This window comes from Oreochromis aureus, linkage group 5 (genome assembly GCF_013358895.1).
Source record: "Oreochromis aureus strain Israel breed Guangdong linkage group 5, ZZ_aureus, whole genome shotgun sequence".
Taxonomy (NCBI): domain Eukaryota; kingdom Metazoa; phylum Chordata; class Actinopteri; order Cichliformes; family Cichlidae; genus Oreochromis; species Oreochromis aureus.
In genome coordinates, this window is record NC_052946.1 from 40,310,258 (window position 1) to 40,321,325 (window position 11,068).

The 11,068-nt window shown below is 38.3% G+C and overlaps 1 long non-coding RNA gene across 1 annotated transcript; it reads left to right on the forward strand.

Annotated features, from left to right (window-relative positions):
- Positions 1 to 709: 709 nt before the first annotated feature.
- Positions 710 to 10,084, forward strand: LOC120440398. Its single transcript, XR_005613234.1, has 3 exons — positions 710 to 832; positions 9,277 to 9,361; positions 9,807 to 10,084. It is a non-coding gene; the product is annotated as an uncharacterized LOC120440398 (long non-coding RNA).
- Positions 10,085 to 11,068: the final 984 nt, after the last annotated feature.

Below are 11,068 nucleotides of genomic sequence, written 5' to 3' on the forward strand. Positions count from 1 at the left end.
TAATTAGGGAGATGGGAAACACCAGGAAACACAGCTGCAACAAATCAGGATTAATGAGACAGGAGAAGTATAACTCAACACAACGCACACAAGCCTGTCATAAGATGGAAGCAACGACCAACAAAAGGGGAAAGCAGACCTGTGCAGTCTTCCTTTATACCATTTCATCTTATTTACATCGTGAAGCACTTTGTGACTTGTTCTTGAAAAGTGCTGAATTCATTAACTTTAGTTACTTAACATGTTTAATTACTTACAAAGAAAGTACCACTGAGGACACAGGGATGGAATATTCTGATTCTGGGCTGATTTAACATTGAAATTTTATTTGCAAACATAATTAATCTTGTGAAATACTGAAGTTCAGTGACTCACGAACTTCAGAAATGCCATAACTTTTTTTTTAATAGACTTTATCGAAAGTGCTGAAAAGTTGAATTAGGTTTAAGGGGCCAGAATGTGTGTGATGTGTGAGCGAGAGTTCTCACACGTATACAAACACCAACTTGTGTGTGTGTGTGTGTGTGTGTACTTGTGTCCCAAATCTAATAAACTGACCGTAGCATCGTTACGCATCATTACTTCTCCACTAACAGTGGATGGCTGAGCAAACACGGAACATTTTTCATGCTAAAATCATGTCGTAAACTCTGGGGGAGTTATTTTATTCAGTGTGTGTGTGTGTGTGTGAGGGCGTGAATGCGATGGTTGTTGCCTCTTTGCAAAGCGGGTTTCTTTGCAGTCTAATTTCATGATGGTGGAAAGAGTGACGAGGCGTCTGCAATAACACCATTATCCAGTCTGAAATAACAGGAGCTGCTGTTACACCTGAGTGAGTCACACCTGCTCCTCTGCTCGCCTTCACAGGCACAAACTTTTCCATCCTGGTTTCTGTCTGTACACTGTAAAATATAACTTGTTGTTTCAACTTAAAAATATGAGGTAAAGGGCTGCCTTAAAATTTTAAGTTAAGTCAAGAAATAGAGTTTGTTCTTATAACACAACCAATTGTTATCTTAATGAAAAATCACATGTTGTCTAAACTTTCATCTTAGTTTAGTTGACTGAGATTTGTTAGTCAGTTCAACTCCTTTAATTGTCATCTTTACTTGGGAAAACCCTTTCAGCTAAATTAAAATAATCTATTGTTTAAACTCTTGTCCTAGTTCAGTTGACTTGGGTTTTTTAGTTAATTCAAATACTTTAGTAGTTCTTTTAACTTAGGAATCTATTTTAGCTTAACTAACATAACCTGTTAGCTAAGTTGATTTAAGTTTATTAATTAACTGAGCTCCTTCAGGTAGCTGAGTGAACTTGTAAATCAGTTTCATTTTAATTATCAGAGTTGATTGACTGGATGTAAAGAAAAATGTGTATTAAACATCTTAAGTTTTGTTTTGTTTTTTTTAGCTTTCTAACATCCATTTCAGCAAAACTACCTGTTAGGTTCATCTTAGATCTCAGGTTTAAATACCTACATTCCTTTAAATTAATTTTCTGTTGTTTACAGAAAAAAAAATAAAACCCCACAGATTCCATTAAAGTCTATCTGATCATTTCATACAGAAAGTTTGTTTTAAGAACATGACAAGACAATTACTCATGAGCACCCAACATTCACCATTTATTGTGCCATCTTAGTCATCTGAGAAACAGAAAAATCAGTGACGTAGCTCATCAGGCTCACAATCCATCAAAACTCAAAGGCTGCTCCCTGTGAAACAATAAATTTGAACTTGGTCTTGAGCCCAGTTTGGGTGAAGATTAAATTCTGACCAATACTCTAGGAGCAGTAGTGATTCTTGTGAAGTAACAACATAAAGTCTGCATTAATGTAATGTATCAACGGAACACTTGCTATTTTAGAAAAGTTATTCTTTACATTTACAAAATTTTTAAACTTCATTGTGCTCAGTCACACCTGTTAGCATAAAACTTGAAATATTAAAATAGTACAAAACCTTTGATAAGTGACAGTAAAGATCAGTTTATAACAAGTAAGACAAGTAACTCTTGTATTTGTCTTCGTTTACAATTGCAACAAATTCCACAGAACCAATATCTCTGAAAATGAGTGCATGCTTCTGAAACATTTGATAATATGGATATTTCAGAAACATCAGTTTGAGTCTGCTCAATTGCAAAACAAAGGAAAAACTACTGACTTGCATGAGATAAGCATCTGCAAAGTCCAGCATTATATTGTTGTTCACATAAGTTTCTTAAACCATGAACAAATGAGTAATTGTCTAATCTGGAATGTAAAGTGTAGTCATTTAGTGACATACAAAAGTGAGAATGAGAACTTGCAAGAATAAAAAAAACAAACAGTAAAATAAAACTGTCCTTAACACTAAGGAACATACAATTACAGTTCTGCATGGCTTTCTGCAAGAGTCTGTTTCTTAGACCATGCACTAGTGAGATGCACTGCCTTCCACCAATGTTCATTAGGATGTTCTGAATGACTTCAAAGATGTCCTTAAGTTCCTTTGGATAGTCTATGTTGAGGGCAAAAGAAGGCCCATCAGCATGGAAATGGCACTTGAGACATCCCTCAGATTAGACAGGATTACTGCCGCCTCAAGGACAACCAACACATCGATGATGTCTTCTTCTTTCACCATCGCAATGCCAACTTTCATCCTCTTAGAAAACGTGTCTTCAATACCTGTCGGCTATAAAAGGGTTCAAAGACAAAAAAAAAAAAAAAAATTACACAATTACAATTACACAATATCCCTTGTGCTTAAGAATTCATGTCTTTCCAAAGAAGAGCCATACTGATGCTTTGGATGATGGTGATTGGCTTTGGGTAACACTTATTAGTTGTTAAAGTTTTTCAGAATGAGATATGCACCCCATGTTACAAATCCATTTCTTGCTTTAAACAAAGACCATGTTCATAAATAACTGAGCATGTCTTCAATTGCAGAATTCAAACAAAATTTTCAATTTAAATGGTAAATGGCTGATTTGTATAGCGCTTTACTAGTCCCCTAAGGACTCCAAAGCGCTTTACACATTCAGTCATTCACACACATGGGTGGATGACTGAATCGTGACTCAAGAGTTGACAGTTCGTCTTATAATTGGAAGGTTGCGGTTCAAGCCTCGGCTCCGACAGTTTCAGTCGTTGTGTCCTTGGGCAAGACACTTCACCTGTTGCCTACTGGTGGTGGCCAGAGGGCCCGGTGGTGCCAGTGTCCGGCAGCCTCGCCTCTGTCAGTGCGCCCCAGGGCGGCTGTGGCTACAATGTAGCTTGCCATCACCAGTGTGTGAATTTAAATCTAGTTATGCTAAATATTGGCTGTGCTCTAAACCAAATCTGGCTGAGAATACATGAAATGTGCAAACTGCAGCTACACTACAGGATCAGATTATGGCTCCATAGACAATGCTTCTTTAATCAGTTTATTGATTAAAGTTTATTTTTCCCCTATATTAACAGCATGAAAAAGAGCATATAGGCGTGGCTGAACAGGTTGCATAATTGGCACTGAATATCAACATCCACCTTTACCCAGCTGCCCAATGACTCTCGGCCAGTAACCTTTAATTGCTTACCCAGTCTACACAGTCTCTTTTCCAGGGTCCAGGACATTTCACCAAAGTATTGCCCCCACAGCTGTAGCAGCCACTGCAGCCCCTTAAATATCCTAATATCTCTGCCATTACAATATACAATGTGAGAAATCAAACGTAAAGCTGAAGTGAACAGTACAGCAGCGAAATGTCAAAGACCCTGGTGAAGACATGAATAAACACAAGACACTAATAATATCAATGCTAGCTTGCCAGTTAGTTTCTCTGAAACCCAGACCAAATCCAGTGTCAAAGATCTTGTAATAATACATTTGGTGAGGAAAAAGTACACATGTTATCATGTGGCATCTATTGTTTCATAGATGCCACATGTTTCATTAAAATCCACTGTGGTGCTGTCATTATTAAATTTACTAAAAGAAACAATGCTAACCTTCACAGTCTTGAAAGTGTGTGAGGGATCTTCCTTTAGAAATATGAGGTCCTCTGTCCTCTTCCTTTGTGTAGGGCTCTGGTCAAAGAAGTCAAAAACAAAACCAAAACATTTTTTAAACAGTGTTTATGAAGCATGTAGACAGCTCCAAATTCACAGCTTTTTGATACATAATTCCATCAATATATGATTATCATTGGAGATTTTGAATCAGGCTTATCAGGACATTCAAGTAGAATATGATATCCAACCTACCACCAATATACATAGATTCTGTAAAAGTTACCACACTAAATGTCCAGTTGTGAAATATGATGACAGACTTTACTTATCAGCTTTCTTTCAATGAGTTCATCAGTTGAACTGGATAACCTAAAACTTAAACAAAGGAGAACATTTCGCAGTTGAACACTTACATCATCTCCGAAGCATTTTATGAGCCTAGTTAGCCCTCCTATGCCGCTCTTGATTTTGTACAGCTCCACGAACCTCTCCATAATGGTCAAGCACAGCAAAAGGAACCCTTTCAGGTCAACAGATGTAAGACGGGCAAATTCTGCTTCAACCTGAGCAATAGAAGAAGAGGGGTGGAGAGTACAGGCAGAATAAAAAAGATTCTTTGAGACCCAAATTTAAGCAAACAGTCATCTGAGGCCCATTAGAGAAAACACAAACACACAAAAGCAAACAAACAAAAGATGCACTTTACCTGCTGTTCAGCGAACAAGGAAGTTCAGAGAACAATAAGCTCTGTCTTGAAATCTTTTAAAGTAGAATGATTGTGAAAATGACTTATGTGATGTAAAACTTTAGTAAGCGTGCGATTAAAAGAACACTGAGTAAAAGGACAAGTAACAATTTCCTTATTCCTCAGATGTTTACCTTGATGAGCAATACTGTTTTAGTCCAACTGCCTCATTAAAGTTACACAACAGGCTTTTTACATTAAAGCCAGCAAGTCCATTACATACTCCCTTTTAGATCTGAAATACTGTGCAGATTCTGTGTATATGTAGTGGACAGCAATTTACCCCAAAGAGTGCAAAGTTTGCAAGTCCACCTCATTTAAATGACAAAGACAGATGTGATCATCTAGACCTGTGAAAATAAATTAATGACAAACTTGCAGTTATGGATGTTATTACAACCACAAGAACCTAAACAGTCTGCTCCATTGCTTTTGTTAATGAATCACTTGTTGGTAACAGGTCTGAATATTTAGTTTATGCCACCTGCATGTGATCATCAATAGTGCCATATTACTTCTTAAGAAGTACCCTGACACTACAATCTTTATATCATTTGTTCTACAGAGCTATTAAGTTACAATATAATCTGTGGTGTTTCCAGTATGACAAAATGCACAAATTGTAACTTACCATTTGACTCCACTGACAAAAATAAATCCCCAGCATCAAGTTTGGCTTCACAGACCTAAAATAAGTAAAATAAAAATATATGTTATAATTATATTGTTTTCGCCATTTATTCATGTTGCTAATTTTCTGACATATAAACAATGTTAGTTTTGTTACAATACAGAGAATGCAGTTTAATTAAAAGGTAAATTATGCAAAAAAAAAAAAACTTCTGCAGTATACCATGCCAAAAATCAGTGTCTCTGATGCCAATTATTTTATCACTACAGCTCTTTTAGTATGGAAACTCACACAAACTAGTCATACTGATCACAAGAGTTCAAAAATAAGTCAAAATAGTGAGCTGTTGTTAAGCATAAAGCATTTCAGGGTAACAAATAACTGCACAATAGAATTAAAGCAAAAATAAACAAACTGGAGGACTATCTGATAAAAACTAATATAATGCTGGTTTGTAGACCATATTTTGTCTCAGTCCTCAGTGCACTCTTGCAGCTTAGCATGCAGCAGTTAATAACAACTTAAGTGATTACATAGGGGTAAACAGATGACAACAAGCATCGGAGTCCTGCCAAAAGTTCTTTTTGAACCCAGTCAGTTATTGGAAATATTGCCAAAATGAACTTCCACCAAAATACAACAGCCTGTGAACTTGAAAGAAATTTACAAGTACAGAGACAATATGAAATAAGCTTTATTAATTAGCTGAGTTAGCTTGCTAATATCGCAACAGTGGTTGAGTGCACAATCTTAAAGCTAGCGGCACAATACTTGTGATTTGGTCAGTGCCACATTAAACCCATAAAAAAGGCCATATGTCAGTTTATTAGGTCAAGTTTGGTCATGACATACAAGCTGGACCTTGTCCGCTAAAGCTACATTAGCTAAAGCAAACATTTCGGTAAAAGAGAAAACACACATCATGCCATAGATTCAAAACATGTTCCAACTTTTGTAGCTCTCTTTCCTTATAGTTATAACCAATGTTACTCACCTTGAAAGCATATTCCAAAGAAGACGATTAGAAAACGTCCAAGTAAAGTGAGCATGTCGTTAACCGCCAATTCCCCATGATGCACCTCGGTAGCAGTCACGTGAGGCAGTTTTGAATCCTGCTGTGCTCAACTTACCCACATTGTCAAGTTCACATAAGTTTCTGATTTAGCTGGACATGAGTTTTCAAGTTAGCTTTTTTGGTGTAATTGGGACGTTTTAACTTGTAATTCTATGTTATAACAACAACTTCAGTCATCTATCGTCAAACTGATATAGAATAATATGTTGAAATAACAAACATCTAGAATTACATTTTACAGTGTAGGGTCAGTCAGTATGAGACATCAGCTTTAATCTAATAATCCTCCTTTTCTTTCTAATGAGGTGTGCTGAGGTCTCGCTCGATCCAACAGTTTGGCTTTTCTTTGTTCATCACAGAACAGTTTTTTTGTTCAGTCTGTCATCTGTAAACTCTGGATGATGTTTCTTTGCTCCTGTGTTTCATTTCTGTGGTTGTTTCAAACCTCAACCCGCCTGCCTGCCAATCGTTTCGCACCAGCAAAGTCACCTGACTTGTCCCTCCTCACTACTCAGCTGGTTCCACTCCACTAAGCATCCCTTCAGACACCCACCAATCCCAGGCTGATGTGGAGTTTCTGTTGAGTCACTTCCTGTTTTATTTTGAAATGCTGCCATACACAGCTGGATCTGCCTCCAGACTTTATTCTGTTTCACACCTTGTTTGCACCACACCTATGTTCAATCAGGTAGTCTACTACTCCCTCCCACCTATCATTTTGTCTCCTCTCACTTCACAGTAAACCCTATTATTTATCATTTCTTTCTACTTTTGGCTGCTCTCTTATTTCCCAAGGATTCGTATTTAATTAAAAATGCTACAAAATGCTCCAACAATATATTGATGGAGAGGTAAAGTCTAGTTTCAGCCTCAATCTGAAGCTGCTGTGCAGTCCAAACAGGTGAATGATAAAAATGTACAGTTATTATGAAGATTAAAGAATCCACAGAGGACCGAACAGTTTTTGCAACAGGCTATAAACGTGTTTATTTCTGCACTGAAGTTTGACATCTTAACATGGGAGTCTCTGGAGACTCACTCACTCACTGCTGGAGCCTCTGGTGGACATTAGAGGAACTGCAGGTTGTGGCACTCTGGCTTCACTTTTTCAGCTTTGATTTTGTCACTTTATTTGGGACCTCTTAAGAGAACAATCACTGTCACTGGCTGGTGCAAAGCTCCGCCCTCTTAAATTCTTCCCTTATCGATCGCCACCTGAAGATCCAGACGGTTATATTTATATAGATCTTAATTCATCCAAAATAGAAAAAATCCTCAGTGTTAGCATGGCATTAGCTTGTAAATGTGGCCCATCAGCCACAGCTATGTTGGCAGTGTGGAAACCTAAAAACAGGGACTGGGTGTGTTAACTGCTGCTGCACACATTCATCCCAGGGTGCCACATGGAGTTCTTGGTGCTGATTCCTCGATGCACTGGCAGCTCAGCGCTAATATCAGGACCGTACAGTCTCACAGCAAACCTGGAAATAGTCACAGCTTCTAATGTGTTCATTTATTATTTAATATGTCCGGTCGCGGCAGATAGCCTCCCTGAGCTTGGTTCTGCCAGAGGCTTCTTCCTGTTAAAAGTAGTAATAATAATAGTAATAATAATTAAAATTGTATAAAGCAACTTTAAAAATTCAGGTAGGCTGGTGTTAAAGTGTTTTTCAAGGCCTGTTGAAGACTTAGATGGTGTAAATGATGCTTGTTTTATTATCTGTATACTACATCATATGTAGAGATCTATTTTTGTACTGTCAGATTAGCCATCAGAGCAAGCAGCGCTTCATTTCCTCTGTTTTCATTATTTTACTTTAAGTTTACTGCCATGTTTTCTCTCAAATGCATAAAGCTACATCTCTGAATATCTGATCAATACGTTCATATTTGACCTTTTCGTGCACTGTAAGTTGTCTTTCATCGCCTCTTTTTTCTTTTCCCATCCATCATCTCTTTGTTCACTCATACAGCCTTTCTGTAACTGTGCCTCTTTCTGCTTTATCCCTTTGTGTTGTATTGTTTTAGTGGCCCGCTGACTAATGGGAGGTGAAAGGGGGAGGGAAACGAACATCACACCCACCTGAACTTTGGACTCGCTCGCTCCACTCTCTGTTTCCCTCTCTGTCTCCGCCCTCCTTCTCTAACCTTTCTAAACACACACAGAACATTGTGTTCTTCAATAATGTGCAACTTTTGCCCCACTTCTTTGTTGATGACATTTTCTTTCTCAATAGCCTGAATGTTTTTCTGCACTCAGATGAGCTGCTGCACACATTTACTCTTCCTGCAGCGAATTCAAAGCAGAACTATCGCATTTTATGTCACCCGTATTAAATTCATTATTCATCATTGTTGTTCTCTTTCTCTTACTTAATTATTACAGACAGTGTCATCAGGGCTGCTTTTTACTTACAGTATTTGCAGGAGTTACATAACCTTACGGACCAATTTAATCCTAAGTCTCTCATCAGTACAAATATGTCCATTAATTTGCTTTAGAAGCTTGCACCACCTGATGCTGCAGGTTGATGTTCAACCTTTGGTGCTCATTTCAGTCTCCATCTTTTTATTCTTGGACTCCAAGACATGAGTAGCTTTGCATGGTTCCCCATTCAAAATAATCAGCCTTTATCATATTCTGCTCATCGTCTGAAACAAGCCGTTGTACTTCTACTGCTTCTCCACTCAAGCTAAATTTCTTCTGATTGGCAGCCCACAACAGCCACATTTAGGGTTCAGACACATGTAAAACAGCCATTTTTCAAAACCTTTTGACATTTAAAGTCTCTTATTTTTATGGATCTTCTGTAAAAGGTTTTCCTTTTGGGTGATCCAAACAGGTGAAAATGAAAAAGGCCTGGACATCAAGCCGAACCCTCCTCCTGACCCATGATGCACTGGTGTTGATCTGGTGGATGTTGCGAGGTCAGTGACTTCTCATATAAGAAAGCTCACATCACATGATTGCTCACCTGACAACCTTCAAAACATCCAGCTGATCAGCTCTGCAAGCTGCTTTACAACCCACCTCTACCCCAGACGTTTTTATATCCAGTTAGTCGATGTCATATGTTGTCATGTGATTTTGGCACTGAAAGAAAATGTTCACATAGGTTTAAATGGCCATTACTGACCTTTCACACTGAATTTAAATCGATCATTGGCAGATGCCTTCAGATTACTATTATCATACACAGTGTGTCATGCTACAACTACAGTGCTACAACTCTGCCACAGACCTCCACCTGCAGCTATGACACAGTGTTTTATAAGAACGGAAGAAATGTCAGATTTCAGATTTATAAGTTCCATTATGGATAATCAATAATCATTTAATACTAATTTTGAAAAATGCCTTTGTTTGTTACAGAGTGGATATCCAGGAGGAGGTGGCTGTGGTGACAGGCTGCTGCATGAAGTCCATGGGAATCTAATTATAGTTGTATTATATATGAAGCCATTTTTAAGTATTGCAGAGAAAATCCACAAATTTTCACACTCTGACTGAAATATTGGGAGGCAGATAACAATTTAATCACCAATACTTTTATAAATAATGTTGATTTTAATATTTTTCACATTTGTAATATGTGAGAAATTAATACTGTTGCTACAAAATGAAGTATTATGCTGTTGCGATGTTTCTATGGGAAGTTTTAAATAAAGTTTTGTTAAATTCTGAAGGAAACGGGATGAAAACACTGACTGCAGAAAGAAAAATCCTCCTCCGAGAGCTTTTTAAGACTCCCTGTCCGTATCTTTGGCTGCACTCGCCCCAGTTTTCTTCCTGGCACAGCAGGGACTCGATCACTTCCTGTTATTAAGTCTGGCTGAGGGTCGGAGGTGAAGGGTGAGAGGTGGAGGACAGACGTAGTGTTGACAGGGAGGAGGGGAGGAAGAGCGAAAAAGAGGCTCTGCCTTATGTGTGTGAGACGGAGGCAGTGATAGCAGGAATTACAGAGGAATGACTGGAATTTCCTGAGCTGGTGATGAAAGCTCGCTGATTCAGAATGAGTGTTACAGGATTTCATATCTGGCCTGTCTGATTATCTGATCACTTTGCACATAATGAGCATCTAAATCATTTACATGAGCAAAACTAAACCTCTGAAAATAGAATCCACGTGTTGTGTAATGACAGTTTTGTGCACTCTGGAGTCACCGGGAGTTGTGAAATCTGGATTTGGGACCACTACAGCCTTCTTCTGGCAGGACTTCTGCACAGCAGCCATATTATTGGTCAGATAACATATTGGAGCGCCTTGAGGTGACTGTGAATAATTGCAGTAAAAATGCTCCAAAAGGCTTCAGCAGCACAAACACGGTCCCGATGTCCAGTTCTGCTGAAGCTAGCAGACAGCTAGCAGCTACAGCCGCCTGTGTCACCATCCAACTGTCAGTCAAAGAGACCACGCCCCTAACAATGCAAACTTTAAGCCTTAAAACCATTTAAACAGGTGAGTTATAAAAACATTTTCACCCCTTACAGTTTTTTGAAGGACAAACTTGTCTATAGAGACAATAACAGTGTTTGTATCAGGCTGGAAACATGCTAATCTTTGCTGTAAGTTTTAACATTTTAACATGGAACTCTGAGGACTGACTCACTGCAAGAGCCTCAAGTGGATATTG